This window comes from Lipotes vexillifer, unplaced genomic scaffold (assembly GCF_000442215.2).
Source record: "Lipotes vexillifer unplaced genomic scaffold, Lipotes_vexillifer_v1.1 scaffold132, whole genome shotgun sequence".
NCBI lineage: Eukaryota > Metazoa > Chordata > Mammalia > Artiodactyla > Lipotidae > Lipotes > Lipotes vexillifer.
The window spans coordinates 28,425-44,095 of record NW_006782535.1 but is presented as its reverse complement, the minus strand read 5'-3'; positions in this window follow the sequence as shown (position 1 = coordinate 44,095).

Below are 15,671 nucleotides of genomic sequence, written 5' to 3'. Positions count from 1 at the left end.
AAGTGATAAAAATTTGTGATAAAAATTGCATTTCTCTTAACTACTGTTGAATTTATGAGCCTTAATTCATTCTTCCCAGCCCGGGCTATAAAGAACCTTGCCCATGATTTATTCTAGTATTCGCATGGTTTCTTTTGTTTACATTTAATCTTTTTGGTCCATTTGGAGTCTCTTCCAGTGAATGGTATGATATGTGAACCCAAATGCGTTTTTACAGTGGGTTCTGCAGTTCCCCCAACACTGTTTAGTGGAAGACACACCTTCTCCTGGACGTGAGCCGTCACTTTCTTCCCATCTGAGTTGCCGTCTCTGCACCTTGGTCTCTGTGCCACCTGCATGTCTGGCTCTCCCGGCCTCGTCTTCATGCTGCTTAACTCTGAGGCCTCATGTTCCTGTCCTGCTGGGCTGGGGCCCCTTCGTCGCTCTTCTTTTCATTATTTCCCAACTGTTCCTTATTTTTTCTTATGAACTTTGAAATTAACTTGTTTGGCTTAACAAGCATTGAGGTGTTGAGACTTTCCATTCAAGCAGCTGCGTCTTTGTTCTTCACCTGTGTCTTCAAGCTTCCCTCACGGCCGGTATTCTTGCTTCTTGAGTTTGTTTCTACTTTTTGTTGTTGTCGTGGCTGCTGCTGCCACTGTTCTTTTGTGATGACAAACGAGGGTCTTTCTTCCATTTATTGTCTAATTTGTTTGTATCTATGATGGATATTGATTTTCCGGTGTATAAACAAGACAACTGATCTGAACTCTTCAAAAATGACAGTATCATGAAAGCCAAAAGAAAAGCAAATCAAACAGATGGGGGAGCAGCTCAAACTAAAAGGAAACAGAGGTACCGGGCAAGTTCACGCGATGTGCGATCTTGTTTGCGGACGGTTGGGGACATTGTGTGTGAGCTGTGTGACTAAGTGTGGGCACCGAGTCAAGGGTGCGTTACTTGGGTTGGTCACAGTGTTGGTGTTTTGCAGGAGGACGTCCTCGTTCCGGATCAATGTGGAGAGCTGGGTGGGGGACCGCGAGTCTGCAGTTCACTGCCCAGGGATTTAGTGACAGATGAGAACAAGACAGGACTGCGCGCGCGCACACACACACACACACACACACACACACACACGCACACACACAGAGGCAGACGTGGAAACGTGAACCATCGGTGAATATAAAGTACTTAAGCTGTTACTCTTTCAGTTTCTCTGCAAAAAGTTTGAGCATTTTCCAAAGTTGGGGCACAAAGAAAATCCATGTAAGATGCTTGGCATGTAGATAATGGTCTGTGGGGACTGTCACCATGTTGGTTTACCACCCCCAGGAGGACCGGAATTCTGGGTAGGATAAGAGGGTTTTAATCTACCCTCTTTCCTCCCATCCCTGCTTCCCTAAAGTCCCCGGTGAGTGTAGCCTCAGGGCGCCTCTCAGCTCACAGACGACGCAGTCTCTCCAGCCACAAGAATCACTTCATTTCTGTGCCAGAAAGGTCCTGGTCAACCACCTTTCAAACTTTACTGTGAAGGGTGCCCAGCATGGGGCGGACCTCCCCTGCTGCAAAGGCAGCGGAGCCCAGGCAGCTGTCACGGAAGCAGGAGGACATCAGCTGAATTCCCTCAAAACCCACGAAGAAACATATGCTCTTCTGATGCGACTTTGCCAGATAAATGAGAAGAGTCTCTTTGCTCTTTTGAAGAGAGAAAACAGTTTGGGGGAAGGTATGAGCTAACAAAGTGCAGAAGCTACTGCAGATAAAGATGGTTCTGCCCCAAACTGCATTGCTGGGGTAATCCGAGGGAGGGGCAGACTGAAAAATACCGTCCCTCATATTCGAAAGCATCATTCCACAGCGGTTCTCCCAACAAACCCGAGTGCGTCTTTCCTCTGCCTCCCGGGCTGCCCCTCGGCCCCTTCCAGGAGCTCAGCTCCCCCTCTCCCCCGCCGGGTCCCTCCAACGCAGGCCAGTAAGTGGGCCCAGGAGCCACAGATGCTGTCGCCGTGGGAACCTCCGAGGAGAGCCAGCGGTGTGGGTGTGTGGCCGCAGCGCCCCTCGCGTCCTGCACAGCCACCAGGGCTCTGCTCAAACGTCCCTGAAAAGGCGCCGACAGGTTCCCGGACTCCGACACCTGCTGGTTCACACCTGGGAGGCAGGTGCCTAGGCCCTCACCTGGGCAGAGGGCACAGGAGTGGGGGAGGGGCGACGGCGGCCTCCACGCTCCACTCCGTGTGCGCAGGACACTGCCCCCTCCCCCAGGCTGGGGCAGGTGGCAGAGGGATGGAGGTGAGCTTTCTACTGAACTGCATTCTCACAGTCAGGATGTGGAAATTTCCAGAGTTCCTAAGGACCCACACTTGGCCCCTGACACCCCCATCTAGCAGGGAGTATTTTATTCTCCCACGCAGGTTAGCTTTCTACACCTGTCAGCAAAGGCCTTGTTCTCGGGAAGACGATCAGACTGACATGCTTTCGCACCCGCCGAGTTTCAAACGAAGTCAGAGTCCAAGCGAAGGGCCGCGCTGCGGACCACGCGGCGCATCGATGGGCCTCCAGCCCAGCTCCATGAGGGAGTCCGGCCGCTCAGCCCGCAGGCTCTGTTCCACGGGACCCAGGAGGGACGTGCAGGGCTCCGTCAGCCGTCACGCTGGGCTGTCAGCTCCATGCCCTCCTCTGCCTGCTGGTCCCCTCCCGAGCCCAGGATCAGCACAAGAGATGGAGGCTCCCCGTGCACGAAGAAAGGCAGCCAGCACTCACGGGGAGCCTCCTGGATGAAGCACCCCACGCGTGTGCCTTTGGGCAGCAGCCTTGGGCGTGCTCCAGGACTGGGACCATTTCTCCATCTTCCGCCCCCTTCCAGCCCTGCCCAGGAGCAGGTGGGAAGTCCTGCAGGCTCACGTTAAGCAAAGGTGTGCGGGGCTTGGGCAGCAGGAACCTCTCGTGTCCCGACCCGAGGACGGAGAGCAAGGGGAGGAACAGAAGACGGGGTGGTGGGGCAATTTCGTCCTTAACGTGTTGCATCACTAAAGGCCCTGTGAGATGCTGCCAATTCTAACCTCAGTGGTGTGTGACAAAGAGTATCATCCCATCTGAGAGAGCCGGAAGGTCCCAGGTGAACCGGCGATGTGAGCGCCCTCCACCTAAAGCAGCCCCTCCACGACCCCAGGGCAGCTTACCCTCCCCCCACCCGGCAGGCCGGCCTGCTGCCGTCTTAGCCCTCGTCCACAGGCCCGGCTCCCAGCTCCGGGCAGGGCTGTTCTGGGTGGGTGCACGCCACCCCCCTCCCCGGGAGGCAGGGGCAGGAAATGAGCACGTCCCCGCAGGAGGACCCGGTCCCGGAGACCGAAGGAGGGAGGCCGCCGGGCCTCCGTTCTTCCCTGGCCTCCCTGCCTCTCCTCCCACTTCCCCGCTGCCCACCCGTGGAGGGGGGCCCTTCCTGCTGCAGGACTAGGTTCCCAACATGGGTCACTCGCCTGCTTCCAAACATGCAGAGCTGGTGACCTAACCCCGCACCTGTCCCCTGCGGTGGTCGCCCCCCGCTGTGAGCATCCCTGGGATGAAGGTCGCATGGTCACCTGCACCAGCTTCCCTCACCTTAGCTCCTGCCCCCGCCTTCCACGCTAGATGCCCCGTCCGTGTCTCATGGCACCCGGTGCCACTCCTGCACCCCGGCCCCCTGGAATTTCCTCGTTTACTCTCTGCTGACTGCGCCAGGCCGCCCCTTCTTGCGGGGAGGGAAATCCTCATTCAGCTTCATGCAGCTATTTCCTGGGTGACTCTCACCCTGCTCACTTTGCCCGTGGTGGTGGGTCCTCGGTAAATGTCCGTGGAGTGACTGGTGGCCGAGTGGCTGAGTCATTGCTGCACCCGGTCATCCCCACATGCGTGGACATCACAAGCCAGGCAGGATTCTGATGAAAGCATGGTGGAGAAAGCCCTGTCCTTGCAGGGTCAGAACACACGGGACAGTGAAAACACGCAGCAGTCAGTCCGGAGCCGAGTGTTCTGTGCTGGGGCTACCGCGGAGATACAGGGAGGGAGGGGTGGACGCATGGGACTGGTCCAGGAGGGTACGTGGGCTTGTTCTGAGGGTCAAGGGACGGTGTGAATTTGGGTCAGAGGAAACCAGAGATGCGGGGCCACATCTGGGAAGACCCTCAGAGGCTGCTCAGCTGCCTCTCCTGGGATCCGAATCTGGACACTCGCACCGTCATCGAATTAAGCAGAAGGAGAGACCCTCGTGGGCGCAGGATCCCGGCAGCTGGGCAGAGTGGGGCTCTGGCGGTGCAGCCGTGACCCCATGACAAGGGGCTGATAACAAAGCGCCCTGACTGCCCGGGATGACGTGCCGGCCACCGCAGCTCCCTGTCCTCACCGCCAGCCCCACCTCCTTGCCCTGGACGCTGCAGCAAACGCTACCTTCTCCACGGAGCCTTCGGAAGCCTCCTCGTCCTCCTGCGGGTCCCCCATCGTTACTGCTCTCACTTACCTTTGTGCCGCTTTGTAAATGTCCTTGTGTCTGTGATGGGCTGTACTTTGATTCTTTTCAGCTTATAAGCTCATTGAGGTCAGGAGCTCGTTTTCTGTTTTTCTCCTGTGATGGTTCCCGGCACCTCCCTGCAGCCCACCTTCCACCCACGCTCTCGGTAGGAGCTCTGCTTCCCTCTTCACCCACGATCGCTTTTATTATCGTGCTCTGTCTGTCTGTCTGTCCCTAGATTGTCATCTCCTTAAAGATCGAGTCTTATTTATCTTTACATCCTCAGAGCTTAGGAAAGTGCCTGCAAGTCACGGATGTTCAGTGTTCGTATCTGTCAAATAAAAGAGCAAATGAATCAGTGAACGAACAACAACAAACCTAACCTTCCCAGGGGGCGATGAGACTTATCAGTGATGGTTTAGCGAAAGAAACAGAAACCGTTCTGGGCCCCATAAGAGAGCTGAGAGGCTTCAGTCACAGGGCTGGTAGAAGGGCCCCAGGCTGGACCTCCAGGAAGGACCCGTGGACCCTGGAGAGGTGGCCTCCCAGCAGCCTTCGTCACAGTCATGAAAATGGGGGATCGGGTGCCCCCAGAACCCCAGGGTCAAGGACTCTGCCAGGATGGGGAAGCCGCCTGACCTCAGGGCCGCACCGAGGCCTCTCAACCCACAAAGCCGGTGACAACCTAAGGCTGGATCTTCCCGCCGTGGCCTCCATCACAAACCCCACTCCGCATGCTCCACAGACGAGCGCGTGGACACAGCAGCCCGGCTGGGGGCGTCCCGCCCGTGCAGCTTTCTAGGAAGCAGGAAGCGGTCCAGCAGCAAGAAGATGGGTTCCTTCCGCCATCCCCCAGTCAGAGCCCCTCGGTGGGAAATGTGATCGACATTCGGGGTCCCAGCTGCAGAGAGGTCAGGAGGGGTGAGCTGCCCGCCTCCCCAGGAGAGGAGATGAGGCTGTGTGGGGAGCGCCATGTCCCACCGTGTCCGACCCTCTGCCTGATGAGCAGAGTCTCCGTGTAGCTCGACCTGGAACGTCCCAAAGAACAAGGGACTTGGTTCTTCCTGACGCTGCATCTGGATTCTTCAGCAACATTAGTGAGTAAACAGGCCTTAAGTCCTACGGATTCAGATTCCAGTTGTGGCAACACCAGGATCCTCACAAAGGTCCAGCATCCGCCCCTCCCGACAGCGCTGGACCGCAAACGGCTTCCCTCTCACTGCACGGGTTTTTGAGTTTTTTGGTTTTTGGGGCGGTGGGGGCCGCCCGCATGCAGGATCTAGTTCCCCAGCCGCGATCGAACCCATGCCGTCTGCACTGGGAATGCGGAGTCGTAACCACTGGACCGTCAGGGAGGCCCCCTCACTCCACGGTTGTTTAGTGTGTCAGCCAGAGCCTGCCCTCTGCCTTCCACCACCCCTGCTGCATTCTCCTCTCAGGAGTGGTCCCCGTGACCCACCAAAACAAAAAGCGAAACCAGGAGTCGTTTCTGAGGTTCTGACCCCAAATGCAGAGAGGCCAGCTTGTGCAGTTCACTGCTGCCTGCCCGGGGCGTTTCCTGCTGCCCTGTCTGACGCCTGCTCTCGCTGGAGTCCGTGGGAATCTCCCACTCCTACCAGCGACAGAATTTGGTGTCACAGGTTAGTATTCTGGTTGGACACAGCCTCTGGGACACAACCTGATCCCTCACTGCAGTTGGGGTTTCATTGTTCCCCAAAAGTCCAAACCCAAAAGCTCATTCATTCCTCCAGTTGACTTCAAAGTACTCCCCGGGACCATCTCCTCATGGGGCCTGAGGCTCTGAGCAAATACTCACTTTTTCTTTTTTCACTTTCTGGTCTCTACCTGCCACCTAAAGAAGTCCGTTGGCCTTGGGTAGAAATCTGGAAGGCGCTGTCTTAGCCCAGGCCTTATGAGAGTCCTTGAAATCTAAGCAGTGACTTTCAGCCGTGTGTATTTTCAGGGCTTGGTGAGTTATTTGGAGGCTGGTCTCTGGCGATCTGGTCACTGGTGATAAAGCAGGACCACGTGTTGCCGGGTATCCAGGACAGGCCACGACCACAGGATGGGCCCTTGCGTCTGCGAGGCCACGGTGGTCCCCGGCCCCGCCGCGGAAAGTCCTTCTCCTGTGGAAGGAGACCCAGTTTCCTGGGAACCACAGGCCCTGGGGGAAACTGCCTGGAAGGGCAGGAGGCAGTGACCGATCCCGCTTTGATTAGAATCCAGCACTTTTCTCCCCATCAGGTCCTGGGGAGCAGAGCAGCATTGAAGCAGCCTATGTTTGTCCCTATGTTCGGCATGTGCATCTTGGTGGAAAGCCCTGCTCACACGGAGGGAAAGAACCCTCCACCAGCCGCCCACCCAGGGCCAGGAGCCAGTCCTTCTCAGCCTGGTGGATGCCCCAGTTCCCCTCCCAACACCCTAGTCCTTGGGCTTCGTATGCAGGTCCCATCTGTCCCCCCCGCCCCCGTCTCCCTCGCCTCCAGAGGGTCCTCCTTGTCTGCAGGGCCCCGAGGTGGCCTCCCCCCTGCTCTGAGCCCACTGCCCACTCCCTCTGGGGCACAGCGTGTCTCACAGCTCTTCAGGTCTTGCCCAAATATTTATTCCACTGATGAAAACCTGAGAACCAGGGACTTCCCTGGTGGCACAGTGGTTGGGAGTCCGCCTGCCAATGCGGAGGACACGGGTTCGAGCCCTGGCCCGGGAAGGTCCCACATGCCGCGGAGCAACTGAGCCCGTGCGCCACAACTGCTGAGCCTGCGCTCTAGAGCCCGCGAGCCACAACTTCTGATCCCATGCGCCACAACTACTGAAGGCTGCGCGCCCTAGAGCCCGTGCTCCACAACAAGAGAAGCCACCGCAATGAGAAGCCTGGGCACCGCAACGAAGAGCGGCCCCTTCTCGCCACAACTAGAGAAAGTCTGCACACAGCAACAAAGACGCAACACAGCCAAAAATAAATAAATTTTTTAAAAAAACAAAAAACCTGAGAACCAGACAGAGAGCTTCCCAAGGCCCAAGATCTAGTGACTGTCAGGTCATCGTCACCAAACATCACCTAATCTTTGCATTTATTCTTGGAGAACAGGCTTGCTCTGTTAAAACAACAACAAAAGGGTGCTATTTATTGATGTGCATCAGAGCCCATGTGACACTCACAACAAGGAGATCATCCATTTATTCAGATGAGAAAACCAAAGCCAAGAAGTTAAGGAACTTGCCTGGTCACCCAGGCACCACGGGCACAGTCCTCTGGCCAACACGCTAGGGTCCGAGGGTCCTTGCTGAGAGCCCGCCGCGCACACTCTCGTGGGTGTTCCCCAGGTGCTGCCCTGGCGCTCACTCTGTGTCCCCGGCCTCGGGAGGACAGAGTCCACACTCTCCTGCTCAGGATCCTACAGTCGCCTCCCACCTCGCTCGAGATTCAGGCAGACGCTCCCGCAGACCTGACCACTCTCCCCACTCCTCCTGCTCCAGGAAACTGGCTCCTGTGATTCCTAGACTACCCCAAGCTCTCTCCCACTGCGGCTTCTGTTCACGATGCTTTTGCTCTTCCAGAAAGTTCTGCTTGAGTGTCGTCTTATCCCCGAGACCTGCCCTGACCAACCTAGAATCCTTCTCCCCTTAACTCTGCTTTATTTTCCCCAAAGCATGGACCACCCTTTAGCATCGGCGTGTAATCCTCTTATCTGTTAGTTTCTTGTCTGTTTCCCCGGCTACACCTCCAGAGCCCAGATTACTGACCGGTAAGCAGCTCTCGATAAATACGTCGATGAAAACCCGAGCTGCTTTCACTCCAATAGCCCTCAGCTGAGAAAAATAAATCCATTAATTCTCCCAGATCTTAAGCCCATCTCTTGTTTCTACGGTAAAATAGGAACAATGCTACAAACGCAAGCATCTCCTTCATGAGAATAATGATCACTACAGGTGTCTCAAGCATGGCTTTGGAGGAAAAATAAAATACATCTTTTCCCTGCTAGGGAGCTCCGCCACAAAGATGGGAACGCACGCCGGCCTTGGTGCATCTGCACCTGCAGAGGTCACCGTGGCAGCTCTACGTGGGTCTTTCAATTTAAGTTGAAGTAAATGAAAGCTTCAGGAGCTCAGTTGCTTCCCCACAGGTCGAGGGCTAAGTAGCCACAGGGGCTGGTGGTCACAGCGGTGGACAGTCAGACACAGGACGTTGCCATCAGCACAGAAAGAAAACAGAGAAATAAAGCTACGTAGGATGAATCTGATCATCGACGTCTGGAAAGTACCTTCAGTCGTCCCAAGGCCGCCCCGCGGGTGCCCAGACGTAATAAGCAGGATTTATTTCCGTGCCCTGTAATCACGAGTGCCAGCGGGGGGAACCGAGCTGCCGGAGGGATTTTTTTTTGGTGGGGGGGGGTTGTTGTTTCCCTTCTGTATTTCTTTACCTCGAAACGTGTGGGAATGAACCTGCTGTTCCCTGGCTCTCACATCTTGGAAAGGGATTTGCAGACTTGAAGTCACGCAGGTTGCTGGGCCTCCTCTTGTTCCACGGTCGCCTCGGGACCGCGAGTTGTGAACGTGAGCCTGTGTCCTGGCACCGGCCGCCTCGCGGCCCCACGTCTCTGGCACCACAATGCAGAGCTGATGCGCCCTCAGCGGGCACCCACGCTGAAATAAGCGACCCAGTGTGGATTTGAGGACACCCGGGGGCGGGGGGGGGGGGAAATGCCGAATAAAGTTACCAGCTGCTCCCCTGAATCTCCTGGCCTCGGTCTCCATGACGATGAGTGTGGTGTTATTTGGGTTGAGCTGTCTACAGGACTCTGGGTGTAAAACGATGGAGAAATAAATCAATTCCACCTGCAGTCCTCCTCCTGGCAGGGACGTCACTCCCTTCCCACCCACACGTGGTCCCTCAGCAGGTCATGGCATCTCTCCTCCCAAGGGCACTTTGACCTATGTGTCCTCTCCCTCCCAACTGTCACCACCCCAGACCCCATCACTGGCTCAAGTGCAGGAGCCCCTCACTGTTTCCTGCCATCGAGTATGTCCTGCGCGGCATGAGAAGCCCTTATATCTGCACTGGGCCACGTCACTGCTTCAAAACCCTCCACCATTTTATAAGCAGCTTTGATTGACGTCTAAGGTGCATATGGAGAGGTGCCCAGCTCTCAGGATGAAGCCCGATGAACTTCCACAAGGTGAATCGCCCACAGCCTGTAACCAGCCCCCAGACTTGGAACCAGAAGCATCCAGGCACCACCCCTGCCTGCATCCTAACTCCAGACGTCGTGGGCTGGCTTGCCTGCTTTTCAGCTTTCTACAAGTGGATGCACAGCATGAATTCTTTTGATTTTGGCTTATTTGGGTCAAGATGATGTTTGAGAGATTCATTCATGTTGGCCTGTGTAGTAGCAGTTCATTCCATTCCATCTTTTTGCCATTGGCCGTGGTCTGAATGTACTCAGCATCCAGCTCATCGAGGGCCTTTAGTAATATCTACTGAATGATTATTGAATAATAATAATATCTATTAAAAGCTTTGATTGAGACAGTAGGGCTCTAAAACTCCGAAGCGATACGCTTGTGGCCATCACAGCTCTTTCCAGAATGACTTCAAACTAGCAAGGACTTTAATTCAGATTTCATTTTAGGAAAAGAATGTGCCACACCTACAAGATCACTCTTTGGCCCATGCAGCACTGGGACAGTGAGAAATGGAGACCCCGGGTCCCCTAGAGCTGCTCCAGGGACAGGCACAGGGCACTTCCTAGCCTGGGATCCCCCATCCCCAGGTGGTCTCCCAGGAAACTGGTTTATTTCATTTATGTCAATGGCTTTATGCTCCCAGGAAAGAGACCTCATCTACTGCACCTAAATAACTTTGATATGGACTGAAATTCTCCAAACGCAAACCTAATCCCATCGGGCAGAGACGCTGACCCCGGTGCTCCTTTCCAAGCGTGCTGCCTGCTTTGTACACATGCATCAGAAATGGCATTTTGCATAAGTGGTTTTATTCGGGCGATTATTGAGAAAAAAACCTCTCTATCGCAGCACCCCGTCAGTGGGTAATTGACAAGTGCTCACTTCTGCAAAAGAAAATGTAAATCTCAAACAAACTGTAGAGATGCATGGAAACGTAGAGCATACTTTGACTAAAATGCACAACTATTCCTTGGAAAGACGTTCAGTCTTTTGCTATGTTAATACCTTTAACCTTTTAAGAAGGACCAAATCGTTTTCTTTTTACGGCCACTGCAACTACTGATCTGCCCAGGAGCATCCTCAGAAAGATGCATGAGATTCAACTGAGTATGTGTCAAACCCCTGCCAAAGTCCCGCTGGGTCCTTAGAACTATTAACACAACATGCGGGGTTAATTTAGGCTGATGCCGGGGGCGGGGATATACTTTCTGTCTGAAAAACAATAGGATTGGACAAAAAATAAATGAAGTCAGCACACTTTTTTATTTCTTGATAAGCTGAGCCACTACAGAGTCCAGCTTAACGGTGAAAAATTCTCCAGCCCAACAAGGAGCTTTGTTAGGTGAATAGAGAAGGGCTTCCTAAGAGGTCACAGGTGACATTTGTAAAAGAAAGCCGCAGAGGAAGGCCCTGTCCCCGTGGCCTGTCACACCAGTGCCGCCACCTCCCTGACACGGTCTTGCTGCCTTTGCTGGTTGAGCCTCTGTTATGGATTGAATCATGTCCCACAAAGGACGTGTCGAAGCCTAACCCCCAGGACCTGAGCGTGTGACCTTATTTGGAAACAGCCTTTGGAGGTATAATTAGATGAGGTCATACTGGAGCAGGGAGGGCCCTAATCCAACATGACTGGTGTCCTTCTACCGAGAGGACAAGAGGCGAAGACAGACACAGAGGGGAGAAGACCATGCAACAGAGGAGACAGAGACGGGGCTGATGCCGCGGCGTATGTCCAGAAACGCCCAGAAACGCCCAGAACTGCCAGCTGCCCGGAAGCAGGAAGGAGTCCACCCAGAGCCTCCGAGGGGCAAGGCCCTGTTGGCACCTTGGCTTCGTACTTCTGGCCTCCGGGACAGTGAAAGAGTACGTTTCTGTTGTTCCAAGCCACCCAGTGTGTGTACTTTGTCCCAACAGCCCCTGGACATGGATATACTGTCCCACGTCAGCCGTCCCAGGGTAGGAGAGGGAGCTGTCCCAGCCCCCACGTGGGAGTGAGCACATGGGTTCATGGCTGCAGGTCCCACTCCCAACGACCACGTAGAGTCACGTGTGTGTGAACAGAGGTTCGAAAGGAACACGTAAAATGATCGGTATTCAGAGTGGTAGAATGAAGTGTTTCTTTTCTTTTCTCTAATCCTCTGAATTTTTTAATGCTGTTATATCACTGAAATTTTCCTCAAGCTTAATGTTTAAGAACTCCCAAGCCAAGTGGGTTTTCAGGTTTGATGAACCGTATTATTGCCTCAACACTCTGGAAATGCCTGCTTCCACTGGCATTGCTGGGGAAAGCCAAATCTCTAGGCTCTCTCAGCCCAGTCAGGAGCTATTATTTGTCCTGATAACTACGAGTTTTGGCACCTTCTTAAATTTTGTGCCAGGGGTCAGGGTCTCATTCCCCTGACCCAAGGCCCAGTCTGACCGAAAGCAAACTACAGATGAAAAACACAGAAGTAAAGGTAAGAGACATGGAACTTTTGCTTCTGTGTTTTTCGCCAGTAGTTTGTTCATGATGATTTTTTGATTACTTCTAAGCTATCTGCCAGTTCACCGATTCTCTCTTTAGCTCTCATTTGTCTTAAATCTATCCAGTGGGTTCTTAACTGAGTTATTATATTTTTGTTTCTGAATTCCTAAAAACTTCTTTTTCACTTTCTGTAGTTTCCAATTCCCTGCCCATTTTTTGAGCTTGGCTTTATCTCTTAAAACGGTAAAGATAATTATCATCTAGACCACATCGAATGATTTTAGTATCTGGAGTCACTGTGGTTCTGTTTTTGGTCTCTTTTGTCTCTGCTCCTTCTCAGTCATGGTGTTGTTGCCTCTTGTGTCTGGTTATCTTTGACTGTGTGCCGGACACAGTGTTGTTGTTGCTGTTTTAAGCATCTGAGGAAATCCTCTGAGGCCGAGGATGGTGCTGTCTCTTCCGTCAGGGAAGATCTTTATTTGCTTCTGTATCTCACTGGGGAGGGTAGCAGTCTGGGACCACCTTAAACCAAGTGCAAAAGCCTTGAGGTTTTCTTGGCCACCTTGCTGGCGTGAAACGGGGCTGCAGAACTGTGGGAAGACTGTCTACATTGTCCTTTCTCCTGTGGTGAAGTCCCTCAGGGATGCCAGCCCGAAGTGGGGGCTCCTTTGTCAAAGTCTCCAGTTTGGTAAGCCCCAAAGTCCAGCTTTTTCCCTCGGCTCTGTGAGGCCACCAGAAGCATAGTTCAAGTTTCAGCCATGGCTTTCTGATCAGTCATTTCCCATGAGATCCAAAGAGGCCCTTCCTGCCCGGTCTGTCTCTGGGTTCCAGCCCCCTCTCAGATTTTGGTCCAGTAATCTCTCACTATCTTGTTAATTCTTTGATGCTTTAAAAAATTGATTTTGTTTATTTTACATTTTTCCCACCTGGTTGGGTTATCCTCTGTGGGACATAGCAAATTATATAGTTACTATAGTTCATTATATTAGTTATTATATTTGCTTTTATAATCTTATAAAATTATATTTGCTTTTATAATATCATAATATTATAGCAAATTATCTAGTCTGCCATTTACTGGAAGTGGCAGTTCTTTCAATAAGAAACTCAAGTATGGATAAAGTTGTACTTATAAAATTTTCCATAAAAAAAAAAAAAAAAAGAGGGGCTTCCCTGGTGGCTCAGTTGTTGAGAATCCGCCTGCCGATGCAGGGGACGCGGGTTCGTGCCCCGGTCCGGGAAGATCCCACGTGCCGCGGAGCGGCTGGGCCCGTGAGCCGTGGCCGCTGAGCCTGCGCGTCCGGAGCCTGTGCTCCGCAACGGGAGAGGCCGCAACAGTGAGAGGCCCGCATACTGCAAAAAAAAAAAGAAAGAAAGAAACACTTTCTCTCAAAGCCTATCAAAAATTTGCCAAGTGAGAGAGCTTCACATGTGTTAAGTCATTTATTGTCACTACTACTATCTCTGATGTTATGTTATTATTATCTACATTTTTTTTTAATTTACTTTTTTTTTTTGCGGTACGCGGGCCTCTCACTGTCGTGGCCTCTCCCGCTGCGGAGCACAGGCTCCGGACGCGCAGGTTCAGCGGCCATGGCTCACGGGCCCAGCCGCTCCGCGGCACGTGGGATCTTCCCGGACCGGGGCACGAACCCGCGTCCCCCGCATCGGCCGACGGACTCTCAACCGCTGCGCCACCAGGGAAGCCCGTATTATCTACATTTTTAAATGAAGAAGCTGTGGCCCAGAGACATGGGATGACTTGACTGAGAACACACACAATTAGTCAAGGGCAGAGCGTGATTTAGACCCAGGCCCTCCTAACTTCGTGGCCCATTTTCTTTGTCTCCATATTTGAGTCAGGATTGAAAACTGATATTTTAATCTATGCTTCGTGCAGCAAAAAAAAGAGCTCTTCAGGAGATGAGTGGCAACCATGAACAGCCAAGAAATCAATGGATAAAATATGCTTTCACTGCATATTTTATACAAATTACTTCAACCATAAAATTTGACAGCTTGTAAATAATGGCTTAAGAAATCCGGAGAGAAGAGAAGTAAAATTAATTTAGAGGCTGATTGTCTCTAGTCTTTTACTGTAACCCCCAGTTCTCTGCTTCCCAACTCATAATGGCATTTCGTGGATATTCACTTCACTTCAATGCTCCTTTTCCCTCTCTCAGTGTCTAGATGATGGAGGAGTTATAACACAAATGTACACTTATTTTAGGAAGTATATAAGATGGAAAACAAGTTTACATTTTTTAAATCATGAAAATTAGTTTATATTTTAGCAAGTACAAAGCAGCATGGGGTGATAAGTAACTAGATATTAAATAATTAAGAACTTAGATGCTAAACTAAGATTTGAAATAATCTAACCCCCAAATAGCTCCTGAGTTATCTTAGAGGAACATTATAATGCACTTTTTAATCATTATTTTAAAATATAAAACAATCTTTTGTTCAACACACTGAATTTAAAACAAATTCCAGAAAAGTATCAGAAACAATAATTAAAAATTCTTATTAACTTCTGTTTGGGGATTAATTGCATGAGGTTGCCTCAGAAAAAGTACATGGCAGTATTTTATTCTGTGAAACTATTCCAGTAAACATCAATCTAATAGGCAAATCTGAAATGTTGTAGAGTGGCCCTTCCTTTTAAAGGGGTCCTTTGAAAATGCAGATCCTGCTTCAGTAGGTCTGGGATGGGACCTGAGATGCTGCACTTCCAACAGGCTCCCAGGTGATGTCCATGCTGTGGTCGGCGGGTATTTCATTTTCAAGATATAAAGTTAAGAAAGGTAAATTTTGAATCACATATAGGAGATGTGAGAAAAATCCAGTAGTTGTACCAAAAAAAAAAAAAAAAGTTCAGTAATAGTCTAATTATTTTAAAACATAAGTAAATTTGTCTACAAAATTAGATAAGGCTTTTTGCTTAGCACTGCTCTTTTAATATTATATTTTAACACTACAAACGACTATCAAACTGGCATACGAAACACGCTTTTTCAGATTTTTTATTGATATGCAGAGCTTCAACAGTTTTTGAGAGAGCGTCCCATGGAGCCTCAAAGAAAAGACCTTGGTAAGTGTACATGTCATCAGAAGGGAGTGAGATAGCCATGTGTGTGTGTGTGTGTGTGTGTGTGTGTGTGTGTTGTACCTTCACATTTATAAAGACAGTAAAACAAATCTGTGTTTTTATATCAAGTGGCAAAGAAAATAAATAGGGAAAGGTGAAAACTAGATGTCCTCACAGGCAATACTATATTTATCCTAATCAATGAAAAATTTTCTTTTTTCAGAATCCTGAGTTCAGTGTGATACAGCGTGCTTTCTTTATTCCAGAGTGTAATTCACTTAAAATAGAGGACTCGTAACTAAACATAGAAAATCATCTTCTATTACAGAAAAAAAATGCGTGGCCAATGTCCAATGAGAGAGAGAGAGACAGAGGAAAGATAAAGACAGATGGACAGAAGGAGGAAGGAGGGAGAGGGAGGAAGGAGGGAGTGAAGACAAGAAGAGAAGGGAAGAGAGGGAAGGGGGGAA